Source organism: Palaemon carinicauda, chromosome 21 (assembly GCF_036898095.1).
Source record: "Palaemon carinicauda isolate YSFRI2023 chromosome 21, ASM3689809v2, whole genome shotgun sequence".
In the NCBI taxonomy this organism is placed as follows: Eukaryota; Metazoa; Arthropoda; class Malacostraca; order Decapoda; family Palaemonidae; genus Palaemon; species Palaemon carinicauda.
The window spans coordinates 121,323,783-121,344,492 of NC_090745.1; the positions used below are offsets into that span (position 1 = coordinate 121,323,783).

A 20,710-nucleotide genomic window follows, 5' to 3' on the forward strand; every position below is an offset into this window, starting at 1 on the left:
GTTCATTACTTCTCTTGTAGCTTATTTATTCCCTTGTTTCCTTTTCTCACTGGGATATTTTTCCCGGTTGGGTCCCTTGGGCTTATGGCATCTTGCTTTTCCAAGTAGGGTTGTAGCTTAGCTTGTTATAACAATAATAATAATAATAATAATAATAATAATAATAATAATAATAATAATAATAATAATTTTGGATGTGGGAGTTACGTAAACAATACTCACTTTGGTAAAAAGCGACAAAATAAATTACAGTCATTGAAACCTAATTCTTTCCATTCATTGCAATATTGTAGAGCAAACTCTTTATATCAATGTTCTTTTATATAAAAATGACTGCTGAATATTTAATTAGATATATATATATATATATATATATATATATATATATATGCATATACCCCCTCTCACCAGGGTATGACTACGGCATCTCCCCCTACCCCAGGGACGGGGAGAGGTGGGCGTGACCCGAGATATGTATATATATATATATATATATATATATATATATATATATAATATGTATGTATGTATACTGTATATATACATATACAAGATAACCACATGGAAAATGAAATAGAAAATATAGGATTAAGTCCTGACTACTTAGGGATACTGAAGAAGTATCACGAAATTAGTCAGGACCTAATACTAGATTTTCTATTTCATTTTCCCGGTGGTCATTTTGCATTTAAGCAGCATGTTCCCTTGTGATTATATATATATATATATATATACGTGTGTATATATATATACATGTATACATATATATATATATATATGTATATATATATATATATATATTATATATATATATATATATATATGTATACATATACATACATACATATATATATATATATATATATATATATAAGCGAACACTTGCTCTTTATTATATAAAAGATTTTTGCCAATTCTAGCACTGACTGAAAAAAAACGATACAATGCATAAATTCTTTACAATTTAAAAAAATGTATACAAGCTCCCATGACTTGCATGGTACAGCTGGCTTCATTAATTCCAGTACACTGATGTCTCCTTAACTTACCATGAAGTGTACCGGAATTAATGAAGCCAACTGTACTTGAGTTGGAATTGCTTTGTGTTCGTACACCAAACGTAAAACAGTCGCAGTGAAAGCTTACCTAACGTGAAGGATCCGACAGCCATATTCGCTGTTTTCAAACGACCATTTCTTGATCTATCATTTTTTTCCTTTTTGTTCGGAATTTCCTTTGTAAAAACGCTCTTTAGAAAGACTTTTTGAGAATTGCATAAAATATAAAAACCCCAAAAGGTATTATCGATGCTCAAAGCATTTGACATGTTTCATTATTTATCAAATTTGTCTGTTGATAAAAACAATATTGTTATCAATCGAAAGGCCAAAACATCTCTCTCTCTCTCTCTCTCTCTCTCTCTCTCTCTCTCTCTCTCTCTCTCTCTCTGTGCTGAACTTCCCTTTGTGTCTGCTTCAGTTTCCCCTCAATTCCCGTCCTCCTCACGACTCCTTGGGAGAGCAGCTTCCATCGTCCTCAGGATTCTCTCTCGCAAACGTCTTTTGATATGTTCCATCTCCAACGTCTCGTCGTCCTTTCTCCTCCATTCCCCATTTTTCGAAGAAAAGCCTTTATCCTCGTCTCTATCTCCCTCTTCCTCTCCTTCCATCTCCCTCTCTCTTCCTCTTCCCCTGTTCGTTTCCCCATCCCATGTTCTCTCTCTCCCTCTCTCTTTCCCCGGCTGGATCGATGGCTTTGCTGGAGCGCCTCACTTAGCATTCCAAATTGTCGTTCCTTTGATGTCCCAACTCTCTCTCTCTCTCTCTCTCTCTCTCTCTCTCTCTCTCTCTCTCTCTCTCTCTACGTGGCCCCAAGGGTGGCCACCTGCGGCCCTCCCATTGGCCCCGAGGGAGATTCGCAATCAGCCGCATCACCTCTCCCCCTTTCCCCCTTTTTTATCTCTTTTTTTTTATATTTTATTTTACTGCCAATGGCCCAGGGCGGGGCCATTTGCGTCCCTCCCAGCGGGGCACTGATCCTCTAATGCTTCACCTGCGACCCATAAAAGGCTAGTGGCACCCCCACATGCGGCCTCTCCACATGCTTACGTGGGAGTAGAGCCACTCATTGCTTGGCACTGTGTCTCCAGAGCAAAAGGAATCGAGCCAATTTCTTACACCTCGAGTGTCTTTAGACCTAATGGAATCAAGCCAATCTCTTCTCCAGACCAAAAGGAATCGAACCAATCTCTTACATCTCGAGTGTCTTTAGACCTAAAGGAATCAAGCCAATCTATTCTCCAGAGCAACTCAAAAGCATAAGGAATCAAGCCAATCTCTTCTCCAAAGCAACTCCAGAGCAAATAAAATCAAGCCAATCTCTTCTTTAGAGCAAAAGGAATCAAGCAATATCTCTTCTCCAGAGCAAAAGGAATCAAGCAATATCTCTTCTCCAGAGCAAAAGGAATCAAGCAATATCTCTTCTCCAGAGCAAAAGGAATCAAGCAATATCTCTTCTCCAGAGCAAAAGGAATCAAGCAATATCTCTTCTCCAGAGCAAAAGGAATCAAGCAATATCTCTTCTCCAGAGCAAAAGGAATCAAGCAATATCTCTTCTCCAGAGCAAAAGGAATCAAGCCAATCTCTTCTCCAGAGCAAAAGGAATTAAGCCAATCTCTTCTCCAGAGCAACTCCAGAGCAAAAGAAATCAAGCTAATCTCTTCTCTAGAGCAAAGGGAATCAAGTAATATCTCATCTCCAGAGCAAAAGGAACCAAGCCAATCTCTTCTCTAGAGCCACTCTAGAGAAATAGGAATCAAGACAGTCTCTTCTCCACAGCAACTTCAGAGCAAAGGGAATCAAGCCAATCTCTTCTCAAGTGCAAAAGGAATCTAGTCATATCTCTTCTCCAGAACAAAAGGAATCAAGCTAATCTCTTCTTCAGAACAACTCCAGAGCAAAAAGGAATCATTCTAATCTCTTCTCCAAAGAAACTCCAGTGCAAATGAAATCAAGCCAATCTCTTCTCTAAAGCAAAGGGAATCAACCCATATCTCTTCTCCAGAGCAAAAGGAATCAAGCCAATCTCTTCTCCAGAGCAAAGGGAATCAAGCCAATCTCTTCTCTAAAGCAAAGGGAATCAAGCCAATCTCTTCTCTAAAGCAAAGGGAATCAAGCCAATCTCTTCTCTAGAGCAAAGGGAATCAAGCCATATCTCTTCTCCAGAGCAAAGAGAATCAAGCCAATCTCTTCTCTAAAGCAAAGGGAATCAAGCCAATCTCTTCTCTAGAGCAAAGGGAATCAAGCCATATCTCTTCTCCAGAGCAAAAGAAATCAAGCCAATCTTTTCCACCTCGAAGGAAGACTCCTGAAGGGGATTACGTACTTCTGAAGGAGAGAGGAGGATTTTGCCCATGTCCATCGGTATCTACGTGATTCCTCCACGAGATGCTTAGGATAAACAAAAATGTGCGCATGGCGGTGCGCACCCTGTCACCAGTGATCATAGCTGCCGAGGACGTCCCAGGAAAAAATAGGGTCGATGATAAAAACTAACAATAATTATTCACTATTGCATCGTTTGATGTGTCCCTGTTGTTATCAAATGCAAATACACAGCGTAATGATTGTATAGTTGGACCCGGTTATGTATAATACATCGTATACTAATTTTCTGAACGTGTAATGAGTATTTGCTTTGAAATAAATTTTGCTTGAACGTCATGCAAACGATTTTACAGGATTAAGTACCGAGTAAATTGCCTTTATGAATTCTATTCGACCGGCAATGAGCCGTCCATTGTGTTTGTGCGTATGTGTGTGTATCTATGTATGGATGTATGACCGTTCCGGGAATATGACCATTTTTGTATGGGGAGGGTGGAATATGAAAACCTTTTTGAATATATTTCCCCGCTAGATCTAATGTCCTTCTCTTTGATATATTTACTCTTTTTATTCATTCGTTTATCTATATATTTATATATTTAGTAAACAAAGCTTAAAAGCCTAGGCCTATTTGATGCAGCTTTTTATCTTATGGTTTATTATTATTATTATTATTATTATTATTATTATTATTATTATTATTATTAGTAGTAGTAGTAGTAGTAGTAGTAGTAGTAGTATATGAGACCCATAAACAAAGACTGATAATAAATATTTAGAAAGATGTGCACACATGTGCCCTTCTTTCACCAGGGTATGACTATTCCCTCTCCCTCTACACGATCTGAGCGTGACCTGATATATATATATATATATATATATATATATATATATATATATATATATACACGCAAACACTTTCTCCTTGTTATATTGAGGATAATAATAATAATAATAATAATAATAATAATAATAATAATAATAATAATACGAGTTTACCATCATCCCCGAATAAAATTTCACTTAACTACAGTATGTTGAAAAACTGACCCCCCCCCCTCTCTCTCTCTCTCTCTCTCTCTCTCTCTCTCTCTCTCTCTCTCTCTCTCTCTCTCTCTCTCATACACAAAAGAGGGAAAGCCCCTCTCCCCATTATTCCCCTACTCGTTTATGACCATCCAGGATTTGACAACTACCCCCCCCCCCCCCTTTTTATTCTTTTGATCTTTTCCCAGCACAGGTGCACGTAACAACAAAGGTCCCCCTGCTAGTGTACGCTACCCGTCAGAAATGACGGCAAAAATATTTAGATATGCACACGACCATATTATTATTATTATTATTATTATTATTACTTGCTAAGCTACAACCCTAGTTGGAAAAGCAGGATGCTATAATGCCCAGGGGCTCCAACAGGGAAAACAGCCCAATGAGGAAAGGAAACAAGGATGAATAACATATTTTAAGAAGTTAACATCAAAGTAAATATTTCATATATAAACTATGAAAACTTTAACTAAGCAGAATGAAGAGAAATAAAGACAGAATATTGTGCCCGAGTGTACCCTCAAGCAAGAGAACTCTAACCCAAGACAGTGGAAGACCTTGGTACAGAGGCTATGGCACTACCCAAGACTAGAGAACAATGTGTTCACAGATTCAACCCCTCCTATGCACTCCATCTTTCCTAACTACAACACGGCAGTTTCGGCAATTTTGGGGGGATATTGTGGTTTCCGAGTGTACCTCTTATGGTATCCCCTCTCTCACAGGGTATATCTACTCCTCTCCCCCTAGCCAAAGAACTGGGAGAGAGCGAATAGTCATACGGCTGACCGTGACAAGATATATATATATATATATATATATATATATATATATATTATCATCATCATCATCATCTCCTCCTACGCCTATTAACGCAAAAGGCCTCGGTTGGATTTCACCAGTCGTCTCTATCATGAGTCGTCTCAATACTTCTCCATACATCATCATCTTCGCGCTTCATAGTCGTCAGCCATGTAGGCCTAGGTCTTCCAACTCTTATAGTACCTTGGGTGTATATATGTGTATATATATATATATATATGTGTGTGTGTGTATATATATATATATATATATATATATATATATATATGGGAGATTTATTTTCCTCCCCTTGCCTTTCTATTCTCTCTAACTATAGGTCCACGATCAAAAGTACGAAGGCCTACCAATGATCCTTGTTCTGTATAGATATTCCTATATAATGCAATGATAAAAATAAAAAAAAACAAGAACAATAATGATAGGAATAATAACGATTATAATAGTAATAATTATGATAATATTTTTTTCATTTTTTACCTCATTTTTTTTAAATGAATTTGGTCATGAACAATCTACATAAAATTCTAATATATTTGATTATTTTAATAAAAAAAAATGTGCAAACATTACATAGAAAAACACACAGACGAAGAATAAAGTTAGAAAATTGAGGAACGACTAAAAGTTTGAAGAACTAAAGAAAATTTTAGAAATAAATGAAAAAAAAGTGAAAGAGAATTTAGCCTTTCGTTCTTGATGATTTATCGGATTTTTTTTCAAATGGCGTTACGACAGTGGATTTTGTCACGGCTAGATGTCCAGCTAGGAGAGAGAGAGAGAGAGAGAGAGAGAGAGAGAGAGAGAGAGAGAGAGAGAGAGAGAGAGAGAGGTTGATGTATATTGAAAAGTATTACACAGACTTGTAAGGAATGGATTTATTTTACAGTGAATTATTATTATTATTATTATTATTATTATTATTATTATTATTATTATTATTATTATCATTATTATTATTATAATTATTATTATTATTATTATTATTATTATTATCATTGTTCTTATTGTCATTATTATTATTGTTGCTATTATTATTATATTATTATTATTTCTGTTACTGATACTGAACTATTCTTCCATATTCAAGTCAGTATAGATTTCTCTAACAAATTAATTAATTCTATACACCCACTTTTAAGTACCAAATTAAAATCAAAACAAGACACTTCTCATCAACAGTTGTTCCTTAAACTAAAAGAGATGAAAATTTAGTTGTTTCATCAAATCTGTCTATTATGTTCGTGCTAATTTATCTAACACCAAAATTGACAAAATCAAATGATTTATAGAGTCTATGGCAACACAAACTGAGAGTGCTTTCATGTAACACATAACACTATGAGATTGCCAAACAATTCTTCTTTGTCCAAGGGGTTAACCAATGCAATGTAATTGTTCAATGGTTACTTTCCTTTTGGTAAGAGTAGAAGAGAATCTTTAGCTATGGTAAACAACTCTTCTAGAATGACACTCCAAAATCAAACCATCGTTCTCTAGTCTTCGGTAGTGCCTCAGCCTCTGTACCATGGTCTTCTAGGGTCTTGGGTTAGAGTTCTCTTGCTTGAGGGTACACTTGGACACGCTATTCTGTCTTGATTCTCTTCCTCTTGTTTATATGAAGTTTTTATAGTTTATATATGATAAATATAATTTAATGTTGATGCTGTTCTTAAACTATTTTATTTTGATTATCATAACTTTTCTTGTATTCCATTGTTTCCTTCCTCACTGGGCTATTTTTCCCTGTTGGAGCCCTTGGGCTTATAGCATCAAGCTTTCCAACTAGGGTTGTAGCTTAGCTAGTGGAGAAAGCCTAACTATTAGAATTAACTGCATGCCTAGTATCACGAACAGGATGGGATTGCCCGGGAAAATCTGAATGTAAAGGATGGTCAGAATTGTAAAAAAAAACTTATGCAATACGCATAATGAACTAATTAAACGACGGTGCCAGAGATTAATATCTAGATCAGGTATAAGAAATTTGTATGTCATTATGCTTGCATAGAGAAAATCCTAGGAAATTAGCCATTTCGTAATTAAAATCACCAATTTCTCACTTGCACATACTCGCGAAGTTGTCAGATCATATTTTATCGCAGTATATAGTCACTTGCAAAAGTACGTTTTCTTTAAGTACGTTTTCTTGGGCAACAGATATATCGATGGGTGACTTAGGTAACTTTCTCTAACTACACCTCTCCTAAAAAACACACTTTTAACCCCCATGTGTGTGTGTATATATATATATATATATATATATATATATATATATATATATATATATATATATATATATATATATATATATATATATATATATATATATATATATATATATATATATATAAAATCTCATCCACATACGGCACAGGAGTAATCTCTCTTATAATTTCAACTCTAATCCTGCCCTGCCATTTAACACCCAATATCCTTTCGGAAGGATAGAAAAACAGCTAAATGGATACGTCTAAAAACTAAAGTAATGGATATCCTTGAAACCATTAGTAAGCTCAAATGGAACTGGATGGGGCACATTGCCAGGATGACAGACAACAGATGGACATCACGAACAACCTTCTGGACACCCCGAGGATACACAAGAAACCGAGGAAGACAAAAAACCCGCTGGCGAGATGACTTAGACCAACATAAGCAACAGTGGCACAGAATAGCTTGGGATAGAAGTCTGCGGAGGAACCTGGGGAAGGCCTACATCCAACAAAGGACTTTTGAAGGCTGAAATGATGATGATGATGATGATCCTTTTGAAGGCTTTGTTCTCAAATCTACAAAATCTGTTAGATATCGTTTCATTGTCATACCATGACTCATGTCCATACTGTAATATATATCTCACTAAAGTGATATACAGTATATCCTGATTTTTATATGTAATTGCTGGCGATTTGATTTCAAAATTTTATTTAACCTAGCAAATATCTTATTTGCTTTTTTCAATCTCATTAAACACCATTATTATTATTATTATTATTATTATTATTATTATTATTATTATTATTATTATTATTATTATTATTATTATTATTATTATTACATGGAAAAGCAGGGTGCTATAAGCCCAAGGATTCCAGCAGGGAAAATAGCTCAGTGAGGAAAGGAAATAAGGAAAACCTACCCTACAGAAAATTAAGAGTAAAAATATGGCTCATATAGAGTAATACTGCTTATCAATTCATGGTGTACTATCTCCATTTTTCTTTTTTATGAGACTACGCTTTTCATCCATCATAGCTTACTGTCAACTTCTTAAACTTAATGCTGTTGATCAGAGATGAATGGCCTTCCTGGCCCAAGTGTTAGAAAGTAGGTCGAAAATTCATAAATTACGATGAATCTTTTGAATATGTGATTTCATAAGACAACTTTACCAAGACTTGGAACTTCAGGAGTTCAAACTTACAGCAAATGTTTTTATGTCAAACAGGCTGACATAAGTCTCTCTTTATCGTTTATAGATGAAATATCTGTTTTAATGTTGTTACTGTTCTTATTTTATTTTAATTGTTCATTACTTTTCTCTGTTGGAAACCTTAAGGTGATAGCATTCTGCTTTTCCAAATAAGGTTGTGGCTTAGATAATAATAATAATAATAATAATAATAATAATAATAATAATAATAATGATAATAATAATAATAATAATAATAAATGTTCTTATTTTTTTCAATTGTTCATTACTTCTCATATAGTTTATTTGTTTCCTTATTTCGTTTAATCACTCGGCTATTGTTCTCTGTTGGAAACCTTAAGGTGATGGCATTCTGCTTTACCAAATAAAGTTGTGGCTTAGATAATAATAATAATAATAATATCGTGGTAGGAGACCCTCTTTTAGGCAGGTTGAGTTAAAAGTAATGGCTGCATCGGCAGAGTTTATTTTCTTATCCAATTTTTCTATTTTCCGGATAATTCTCTTCTCTAGAGCACTGCAATCAGCCAGCAGACTTGAAAAATTCATCAGTCGGGTGAATGACAAAATCGGGAAGACTTTTCAAGTATATTCTCACAAAATACAAGTAAAACTTTTGGTACAAAATAGTAAAAACTCTTACAAATCTAAAGTACGACAACTCTAGGGTCGTACAAACGAAGTCGAAGCTCAGCCGATCTCCATGACGGCATGACGTTTGTTTTGATTCATTTTCAAACTCGTCGATAGCCGGTACCCCATTGCAACATTTGAAATTATTCCTAAGTGCTTCTGTAACATCGAAATTTAAGTAAGTATTTTCTTTGTTGGTGATGTTTAGAGTTATTAAATTCTAATAGTAAGTGTTTAAATGATTTCCCGTGGCTTAAATAGCATAAAGAAGGAAGAGGTGTGCTTCGGTATGTTTAGTACCGTATGACCTTAAGGTTTTCGTAATGTAGTTTTAAGGTTGTATTGATAGTCCAGGCTTTTAAAATATGCTTTAAGTAGGCTAAAGTAGAGTAAATACTATTTAATTGACGTTGAATAGTTGAAAAGTTAAAATTGATATAAGCCTACTCGAATGAAATTTAGGATTTCCCTAGGCCTACTTCTAACATGTTCCTGAACCCTAAACCTGTAATACCTTTTCCTGTGTATCTTTCTTTGCTATTTATGTGTAAGATGAGTATAAACGCTGTTTCCTGGTCTGCTTTGGCATTTTCAGGTTATTGAAAACACTAAATCCGGTTTTATCATAATTCCGGGACTAGGCCTATAGTTTTACCCTGGATCCTTTGTTGGGTTAGGGAGGATCATGAAATTTTGGTTTAATCGTTTTAGTGTCAAGGTAGACTACAGTTAAGGGTCGTGTATGTATGATACTGTACTGGCCAACTGTATGTATGATGATGGCCGGCTAAGAACACGGTAGTGTAAGCAGGGGCGCATGGGATATTAGAGCCCCGTTAGGTAAGTAGGGAAGGACACGGCTTGTAGGTTAGGTTAGGTGGGTCATTTTAGATTGTGGTGTTTTTGTGTAGAGGTTCTGCAGCAAAACGGACACAGATTTCGTAGCACAGCGGCCACGTCTTACGAATGACTAGAAAAGGGGAGGAAAATTCCCATTTTCTATTGACGCGGGAGGAACTGTCCGCTGATATGCAAAGGCTCCGGGTAAGGAATCGCAACTTGTGTGCCGTAGTTCCCGGGCTATCCTTACTGAAGGTAGCCTTTTGGCAAAAGTTCATTTACAGTCGCGGTTGTATATGAGAGAAACTAGTCCTACTTCTCAAAATAAGTATTAGTCCGTGTATGATTTATAGCACTCAGTCAAGTTAGGACCCTGCCTCCTTTTAGGTTAGGTTTGGGGTCTATGGTTTCATATCCTTCTTGTCACAGGTCAATACAGTTTTATTAAACGTTGAGACTACATCTTATCAAATACGGTACTGTAGATTTCAGCAGAATTGTTCAGATACAGTACAGAAGATCCCTAAGTTACAAACATTCGACTTGAAACATTCGTTGGTACAAACACAAATCCAACTGAAAATAACAGAGGTAAAGAACTGCTGTTATGAAACAATATTATATCATTTAATACAGGAAACAAGGCAACATTAGTTATAACTTGCTTCCAATTCTGATGAAACCCGACTATTTGTTGACTTTTGAAGTTGGAAATCATAAGCATGGAATTCAGGTTAGGCCTACCCTAGGACAAAATTTAACAAAACCTGAATTACAAACAATTCAACTTAAAAATACAGTATTGGAACCAATTAAGTTGAAGACCTTCTGTATGTGGTACAAGAATTAGTTAGAGTAACAAAACTACTGAATTAACATCTGAGAAATGACAACTGACATATGACATTTCTTGCTTTAAAAGACTGTTTGTTCCAACACAAAATACTTACCGAGAACTACTTTCTTTTGGAGTCACTTGTGATCCCTCTTTCTCGACCAAGGTTTTTCCCGCCGTTACCACCCTTACTCCGCTCTACATAGGCTTACCCCCGCCGCCAAGGAATGCGCCCTGAGGGCAGGTCACTGCTTCTCTGGGTCAGCGTCCTCATTAAGTTCCTTGGTCGTGAGCAGTACACAGCTCACTCTCGTCTCTCGATCCTTTTGCGCGTTTGTGTTCCACGTGTTTCCAGCGTGGGGACTTGTGTTTTTTCGTAGTGCGTTATTCTCAAGTGTTACAGTGCGTTCTCCCTGTGTATATCCCCAGTGTACGTATAGCTCACTAGTGTTGTGCCATTCGTGTGCGAACGATGCAGCATGTGCGCCGTTGCCCTGGGCCTAGAGTCGGAAAGTAGTGTGGGGCTTTCCTCTCAAAGCCAGAGGTAGATCCTCACTCCCTTTGTTCCACGTGTAGGGGGAAAGTTTGCTCCTCCGCGGACACGTGTCTGGAGTGCGTAAGTTGGGATGATATCCAGTGGGTACGCTACGGTACCAAAAAGAAGAAATCTTCGAAGCGTTCCCCCAGGAAGATTAGTGTCGTATCTTCGTTACCGTCGGCCAGTGATCGGTCTGACGAAGCCTCGGCTTCTCCTTCTCAGAGGAGAGGGCAAGAAGCCTCTAGTGTTGTAGAAAGTCAAGGCGTTCATCCCAGGGAATCCAGTGCGAGGGAAGAACCAAGGGCGGGCCCCTCTAGGGCTAACGAAGGGCCCGGTAGTGCTTCGGGTGAGTCAGGCCTTGTGGTGGGGGGCCACGCGTCCTCTGAAGACCCCTTATGGGGCAGTGTTGTAGTATCAGAGTCACCTCCGCCCTCGTGGGCCGGTGCGTCGGGCTCTCCCCCGCCAGGGGACAGCCAAACTAGAATTCGCCGCCCGAGTAGCGATGCCTTCGGGTGGAAGCTACCGAAGACGCCAGGGAGGTCACCGCTAAGAATGGACGTGACCCTGGACCCCTGGCCCCCTGGCATGGAAAGATTAGACTCTGTGCCGACGATCTCCACGGCGGTTCCCGAGGACTTCCTCCAGCATTCGATCTCGGGCACCCGGCGTCGAGGAAATTCCCCCGCGGATCACGCTAGCAGCTGTTACGCGAGAAACGTGGCGCCGTCGGACTCGTCAGAAGTAGACTCATTCTCCGAGGAGGAAGTCAGGGGGAAACGATGCAGGAGAAGGGAACTGTCCGAGAGCGAACATTCCCGCTCTAGGTCAAGGTCGCGGCCTAGCAAGAAGCGCTCCCGCTCCCATTCTCGTAAGTATAGGAGAAATGTCTCTCCCGGGGGCGCCTGGGTCTACGTACCTTCAGGAGAGTCCAAGAGGCTCCATTCAGCAGACCCTCGATCCAGCGAACGTGCGTCTAGGCTGCCGCTCTCTACGCACAGCCTAGAACCGCGCGACCTGGCACGCAGGAAAGACCTCTCGCAGAAGCATAAGTCCTCGAGGCCTCCGGTTCACCCCGCCCAGCGGGGGGAAACGCGCTTCTTTGCAGGCAGCCTGACCGAACCAGCCCAGCTGGTGCAGTCATCGAGTAAGAAGGAACCGTTCCCGTTGTCGGGTCAGCCCACCGGGACCGTGACTTCCGCTTCCAGAGCCTTCGGGCAACCGAGGGCCCTCCCTGAGCCGGTGGTACCCACCTTGCAGCGAGATCCACCCTCTTATGGAGCTCACTACAGTTACAGGGCGGCCCCCCTGGACCCAAGGGCTGGACGACCGGTCTGCCGTACCAGCAACCCGGGGCCCCCACTCCAGGCCGAGGCCTCGGCTGACGGAGGAGAAGCTCCCCCGTCGGAGGACTCCGCATATAGAAGAGTGGTGGGCCTCATCAGGAGGCACCATGGGATTACGGAACCCTCGGCGCCAAAGGGGGATTCCTGGAGATCAAGCCTCCTGAGAATTACCCATCACGCCACCCTTCCGAAGTCCTCCCTGGCCCTTCCTCTTGCCCCAGACCTAGTACTAGGGCAAGAGTACATAGACAACTTGGTGGCCAGCAATGCGGAAGCCCCCAAGTCCCAGAGTGCCTCGAAACTGTTCCAGGGCCTCAAAGCGCAAGGGAAAGTATACATTCCGGAAGGGCGGCGCCCAGGCCCCTGTAGAGTGGACCCGGCCTTGGACATCCTAGGACAAGGCGGCTCAGACGAAAGGGCCTCGTCAGCCCCGGTTTCCTTCTCTCCTACGGAAGCCGCCATGATGGAGGAGATGTCGCGGGACCTGGTTAACGTCTCCTCATGGCTGGACTGGTGGGCCTCCACTTTAGTAAACGTGCAAGCCTCCGTCGACCCCGAAGATCCTGAACAGCAAAGCCTCCTGACGGACCTTCTCACCTCCGGGGGGAAAACTCTTAAGTCTTGTACCAGGCGCTCGCCCTGACGGCCAACTGGGTCCTAAGGAAACGAGACACGGTCCTAGCTAAGGTATCGAGGAGGATCCCGGACAGAGAGGTCCGAGCTGTACGTAGCCTACCCTTGTTGGGTGAGTCTCTGTTCCCATTAAAAGAGATGGAGAACCTGATGGAGAAAGTGTCTAAGAAGAAAGAGGCCAACATCCCCAGACCTGCGTCGTCTAAAAGGCCGCCATACAGGAGGGCCGCCTCAGATAGCGCCGTGACTCCTCAGGCCGCCCCCAACACTTCGAGGAGGGACGGCCCTTCCTCCTCCTGGACAACATCTCCTCAGCCCTCCCGCAGAGGAGCACCAGCTTCTTCCAGCTCCTTCAGGTCGGGTTACTCCTCCTCTAGGAGAGGCAGATCAGGCCGCCCCTCTAGGAGAAGGTAGAGGGAGAGGCCCCCTACTCCCGCCCAAGCCTCGGGTTGGGGGATGCCTCAGACCGCATTGGCAAGCATGGAAGGCACAAGGAGCGGATCCTTGGACGGTGTCCGTCCTGAAGGAAGGCTACAGGCTCCCCTTCATAGCGGAGCCACCCCCTCTTATTCCAGCCAGCCAGACAGAATGGTTGGCCCCCAGAGACCCGATGAAAAGGGCCACCCTTCAAGAGGAGATTTCCTCCATGTTAGAGAAGGGGGCCATGGAAGAGGTCCTTCTCCCAGGCCCAGGCTTCTACAGCCGCCTGTTCCTGGTAGAGAAAGCAACGGGGGGGTGGAGACCCGTGATAGACCTGTCGGCCCTCAACAAGTTCGTCAGGAAGACGGACTTCAAGATGGACACCCCAAAATCCGTCCTGCTGTCCTTGAGGGAGAAAGATTATATGATGACTGTCGACCTCAAGGACGCATACTTCCAGATCCCTGTCCACCCGTCGAGTCGGAAGTTCCTCCGGGTAAAATGGGGTTCCCAGATCCTGCAGTTCAAGACCCTTTGCTTCGGTCTGTCGACGGCCCCTCAAGTGTTCACGAGGGTCTTCGCGACAGTCTCAGTGTGGGCTCACGAACGAGGTATCCGTCTCATCAGATACCTGGACGACTGGTTGCTCCTTTCCAACTCAAGGGCCCTCTTGGAGGAGCAAGGGAGAAACTTCCTCCAGTTTTGCAAGAATCTGGGAATCGTAATCAATCTGGAAAAGTCGAACTTAACACCATCCAACAGAATGGGATACTTGGGGATGACGTTGGATACCGTGCAGGGGAAGGTTTTCCCCTCGGAAGACAGGATACGGAACCTCAAGCACATCATTCAGCCGTTCCTGTCAGAACATTCCAGGAGGGCGAGAGACTGGCAGAGACTGATAGGTCACCTGGTCTCATTGGAGAAACTGGTTCCCCAAGGGAGGATGAGGCTCAGACCCATTCAATGGAACCTCAAGAGCCTCTGGTCCCAGACAGACTCGCAGAAGGCGTTAATTCCAGTCCTTCCAGACACGAGAACCTCCCTAGAATGGTGGCTCTGCCAGTCGAACTCCCTCAAGGGGATGCCCCTCGGGTCCAGTCCCCCCGAGTACCTCCTGTTCACAGACGCCTCCAACCAAGGGTGGGGGGCCCACCTTCTGGAAGAGACAGCACGCGGTACCTGGTCGGAGAGCGAAAAGCGTCTACACATCAATGTCCTAGAACTAAGAGCAGTCCAGAAGGCATGTCTTCACTTTGCAAGTCGGCTAAAGGGAAACACCGTGGCGTTAATGTGCGACAACGCCACGGTAGTGGCCTACATAAAGAAGTAAGGGGGCATGAGATCGAAAGAACTGTGCGACCTCGCCATAAGCATCCTACATTGGGCAGATGAGCAGCAAGTGGTGCTGCTAGCAAGGTTCATCCCCGGGAAGAAAAACGTTCTGGCCGACGGCCTCAGCAGAATGGGTCAAATAGTGGGGACAGAGTGGTCTCTACACCCAGAAGTAGCCAGACTCATCATTCAACGCTGGGGCTCCCCGGTGATGAACCTCTTTGCAACAAAGCTCAACGCCCAACTACCGGTCTATGCTCCCCGGTCCCAGACCAAAAGGCAGCCCTAGAAGACGCCTTCCAGCACAAGTGGGACAACCTGGATGTGTACGCTTTTCCCCCCCTTCACGTTGATAAGACAGGTACTCAACAGAGTAAGGGCCTCCCGAAACCTGAGGATGACTTTGGTAGCGCCCTGGTGGCCGGAGAGAGAGTGGTTCGCGGACCTAAAAGACCTAGCGAGCCAACCACCTTGGCCTCTGCCCGCCAGGTCAGACCTCCTGCACCAACCGCACTTCTTCAGGCTCCACGACAACCCTCTCTCTCTTCGCCTTCACGCCTGGAGACTATCGAGCGGCTCCTGAAGAAGGAGGGGTACTCCGCCACCACAGCTAAGAGAATGTCCCTAGGAGAGATCCTCTACCGCGGTATACCAGGCGAAGTGGGCCTCCTTCACGAAGTGGTGCTCGGAGAAACACATTAGACCTCTTAAAGCTTCGATCCCGGACATAGCTGAGTTTCTGGTGTATCTTAGAGATAAAGTGGGAATGTCAATTCCAGCCATTAAAGGAGTTCGAGCCGCCTTAGGCCAAGTCTTCCTCCTGAAAGGCATCGACCTGGGGACCTCGAGACACATAGCGATGCTGATCAGGAGTTTCGAGCAACCCTGCCCCCCTCAAGCTAGGAGAGTGCCAGGTGGGACCTAGCCAAGGTCTTGAAGATGCTAAGTCGTCCTCCCTTTGAACCCCTGAAAGATATCGGGGACAAAGACCTCACCCTCAAGACCGTCTTCTTGCTAGCCTTAGCTTCGGCTAAGAGAGTGGACGAGATCCATGGTCTGTCTTACGACGTTTCGCACTCCAAAGGGTGGAAGGAAGTGTCCTTCAGGTTCGTGCCCTCCTTTGTGGCGAAGACTCAGAACCCAGCAGTCTGGGACCCGAGGTTTGAAGGTTTCTCAATTCCGGCCATTCCCAAGACGGGCATTATGGAAGACTTGAAGTTATGCCCAGTACGGACGCTCAGAAAATACCTGGAAAGGACAGCTCGTCTCCGACCAGGTATCAAGAACCTCTTCGTTTCCACAGGTGTTAATAGGGAGCAAGTTTCCAAGAACACCATTTCCTTCTGGCTGAGACAAGTCATCGCTAGAGCCTATGAAGAGGATAAAATGGCAGTGCCAGGCACTCCCCGCCCCCATGACATCAGGGGTCTGAGCACCTCCTTGGCCTTTGAGAGAAACATGGCGGTGGGGCAGATCCTGCAGGCAGGCACTTGGTCGCACCAGTCGACCTTTACTGCCCAGTACCTCAAGGATTATTCAAGAAAATCCTTGGACGGGTTCTCCATTGGGACAGTCATTGCCGCCCTCCAAGCTGTGTAGCGGTAGGCCAAAGGCTGTCCCCAACATGAACAAATTCTTTGCGACTACATCAGGAGAAAATCGTCAGAAGAAGTTTTAAGAGGTGAGTCTTGGATAATAGTGTAAGGTTCCGCAGTTACACTCGCTCCGCACTCTGATAGGCCCCCGCATTCCATAGCCCTCTAGGCACTACGTGCCGAGTCAAGTGTCATAGCACTCCCGCCTCCTAAAGTATAAGTCTCCAAAAGAAAGTAGTTCTCGGTAAGTATTTTGTGTTGGAACAAATCAAAAATTTTAAGTAATTTTTATTTTTCCTAACATACTTACCGAGAACTACTTTCGGGTAATGGCCCTCTCTTCCGTCCCCGAGTGCCATCCTTCCATTGCCAAGTTGGGCTAAGCGACGAACTTAATGAGGACGCTGACCCAGAGAAGCAGTGACCTGCCCTAATCCTGCCCTCAGGGCGCATTCCTTGGCGGCGGGGGTAAGCCTATGTAGAGCGGAGTAAGGGGGGTAACGGCGGGAAAAACCTTGGTCGAGAAAGAGGGATCACAAGCGACTCCAAAAGAAAGTAGTTCTCGGTAAGTATGTTAGGAAAAATAAAAATTACTTAAAATTTTTGATTTTAGCTTTAAAATATTTTCATTTGCTGTGTTCTAATTCTCTAAGAATTTAAGTACAGTAATAGGCTGGTTGATTCTCAATTATAGTTATGATAGTTCACATTAATAAAAGAAAGTTTTGTTTGGACAGGTGGTCAAGTAGGTCTAAGCTAACTAAGCAGATTTTCCAAGTTTAGCCTACAGCTTGTTCATGATCATTGATGGAGTATCTCCTGATATTGCTGTTATTATTATTATTATTATTATTATTATTATTATTATTATTATTATTATTATTATTATTATTGTTGTTATTATTAGCTAAGCTACAACCTAGTTGGAAGAGCAAGATGCTATAAGCCCAAGGGCTTCAACAGGGAAAATAGCCATGAGGAAAGGAAATTAGGAAATAGATAAACGATATAAGAAGTAATGAATATTAGAGTAAGCTATTTTAAAAACATTAACTACATTAAAACAAATATCTCACATATAAACTATAAAAAAGTCAGTCTCTTCAACGTTCTCCTTCTTTCAAAGGTAATAAAAGTAAATCTCAATTAAATTCGCTTACGGGCTGCCAACGCTAAAGCCCGTGTCTTGCATAAGGCAAGGCAATCTTATAAGTAAGTAAGTCTTCAACGTAAACACATTTGCTGCAAGTTTGAACTTTTGAAGTTCTACCGATTCAACTACCCGATTAGGAAAATCATTCCACGACTTGGTCACAGCTGGAATAAAACTTCTAGAATACTGTGTATTATGGAGCCTCATGATGGAGAAGACCTAACTTATAGATAGAATATGATATGTACATTTGGACACGGATTCCTGTCACGCCTCACTCTGGGGAAGTACATCCTGTTGCACCCTAATTGCACAGGGAGCAACCAATTATCTGGTGTAAGGAGAGATGGCCTTGCAGAAAGCTTTTGACAAGGTTCACTTCCTCTTAGTAAGGTGTGTCAAATTCTGTGTCCAGATGTACTCTCAGGAACTAGGAAATTAAGATGAGGGTGAATTATAGACTAGCTTTATAATTATAGTCCTATGTACAATTTTACCCAATGACCAGTGTTAGATTAGGCCTCACTGTGCCAACATCGAGCCTGTTAGCGATTGTACCTTGTATGTTGTGAAATGGTCAGTTGAAACTTAACACTCTTGTAGTATTAGAACTACAGTAATTGATTGTAGTTATTACAAAATGATGAACCTGAAAACTATCACACACCATTTTTTGTAAGCCGTTTAAAATGCTCCTTTTTACGCCAGTTCTAACTTTGTTGCTCATCCTTAAATATTAACTAGTGTACAAAAATAGTTGCGATTTACCCTAGCGTACGTCGGTCCCCAAGTCATTAAGTAAGAATTGAATAGTGTACTTTACTTCACATGGAAGCTTATTAATGTAAGTGTCTGGGTTTTATAAAATAATAACAGGTTGTAAGTACTTTTTATATCAAGTATGTGTTTAGGAAATGTATGGCACTTTATAAGGTGAAAATTCACTTACGTCGTGATTCCTGGAATCTACTAACAACTGCTAGTCACAAATTGGGCTGTTATACTGTTTGTTATGTCTTGAATGTTTTAAGGTATTTAATCAAAGAGGAGAGTTCTTTATTTCAGTGAAAAAGTTTTATTTCATATGACAGTTACAATTAAGTGATACTGTAATAATTGACAATTGTTCCGTAACTGAAATACAAACCACGCTATTTAATATGGGGGGGTATTACTTTCGGCGTAGCTGAAACGACGAGCCATTAGAATTTTAACGAGGGTTTACTACCCCCTCGCTAGTTAGCGAGGGGGTAGGGAGGGGTAGCTTGCTACCCCTCCCCCCCTCACACACCTGTGATTAGCTCACTTTGCTTTTGGCTCGGGTGACGTTCAGACGTGTCAGCTCCCACCCTCGCTTATTTTGACAGCCTTTGATCTTGTTTTTGCTTTTTCTTTTCAGTGTGTTTGGAAGTTGTGGTGAGTGTAGGGAGTGGTCTACCTCCCAGTGGGAGAGGTTTTCCCGGCGCCAGAAGAAGAAGTCCAAACGGGATATTTCTCCTCCAGGGGTTTCCCTGGGGAGAGAAAATCCCAAGGACTCTTCTTCCGTAGCCCGAACCTCCTCCAAAGCTCCCACTCGATCGGTCTTTCCCGAGAGGCCGTCGAGTGGTAGCATAGGCCGTAGTTACGTTCACCAACCTCGGGGTTCGGGAGAGGGAGTTGCTTCCCATAGCGAGGCAGTTCCTCGTCCTCCCCCGGGGAAGGATATTTCTGATAACAATGTTTCTAACAATGATTTGTTGCAGCTTTGGGCTTCCTTGGGGCTTGAGGGTTCGCCCTCCAAGGAAGCCCTGTTTGACATAATCAGGTTGGGGGCTGCTTACAAACACTCGCCGACGGTAGCAGAGGTTGATCCTCTGTCTATCGTCGACGTTGTTGTGGCAAGGGCTTCAGACGAGTTAGGTCAAACCCCTGCTATGGCTCTGATGCAGCTGAGGGCTTAGTTCCCCCCTCCGAACATCCTTCGAGGGAGGAGCTAAGTCCAACGGTCTCTCTTACAGGTGATTCTCCCCCTCGGGGGAGTTCACTAACAGAGACTCCTCTTTGGAGGACTGCCGATGGTCTGCCTGCTGCCCCTAGAGGACGTATCAGACGGAAAACTCGCCCTCCTCTTCGCCGTAGAGGCCTTCCTTCTCCCCACAAGGGAGTTAGGAGGCGCCTCTTCGGTTCTTCGTCTTCGCAGTCCCCTGCAGAGGATCCTCCTCGCCGTGCACTGACCGTTGCAGCTGTATCCCTGGACCTCTCTGCAGATCGTTCACGATCTCCTTCGCCTGCCAGACCTGCTGATCTCCCATCTCCGTTCCTGGCCGCTTACGTGCTGTGGGTGCCCACACACCCCGTTATCCAACGTGCATCGGTCCCTTCGGGGCAAAAGGGGCTTTCTCACATTGTGAGTAAGTCCCTTAAGCACCAGGTATCCCCTGCGCGCCAACGTTCTCCTGCACGCCCACGCGCAATGGGGCGCAAACGCTCTCCTGCTGTTCCTGAGACTTCACTTCGGAGACCACCTGTTCCAGGGACAACGCGCCAGCGATCTCCTGTTGCTGAGACTACGCGCCAGCGCTCACCTGCGCGCCAGCGATCTTCTCCTCGCCAGCGCACATCTGCGCGCCACGAGCACCCACGATCTCCTGCTCACCAGCGCTCTTCACCTACGCGCCAGCGTTCTCCTGCGTGCCCACGATCTCTGGATCTGGGCAC

At 43.1% G+C, this 20,710-nt stretch overlaps 1 protein-coding gene across 2 annotated transcripts in view; it reads left to right on the forward strand.

Annotated features, from left to right (window-relative positions):
• LOC137615452 (cell division cycle-associated protein 3-like) overlaps nt 1-20,710 on the forward strand; it is a 310,532-nt gene that overhangs the window by 255,374 nt on the left and 34,448 nt on the right. The window contains exon 1 of one of the 2 annotated variants that reach the window (XM_068345332.1): nt 9,366-9,499. The exons of the other annotated variant lie outside the window; for it this stretch is intronic. The gene's annotated coding sequence lies outside the window, so the exon portion shown is untranslated. Of the gene's footprint in view, nt 1-9,365; nt 9,500-20,710 lie in introns of those variants that run through there. 2 annotated transcript variants of the gene reach the window in all.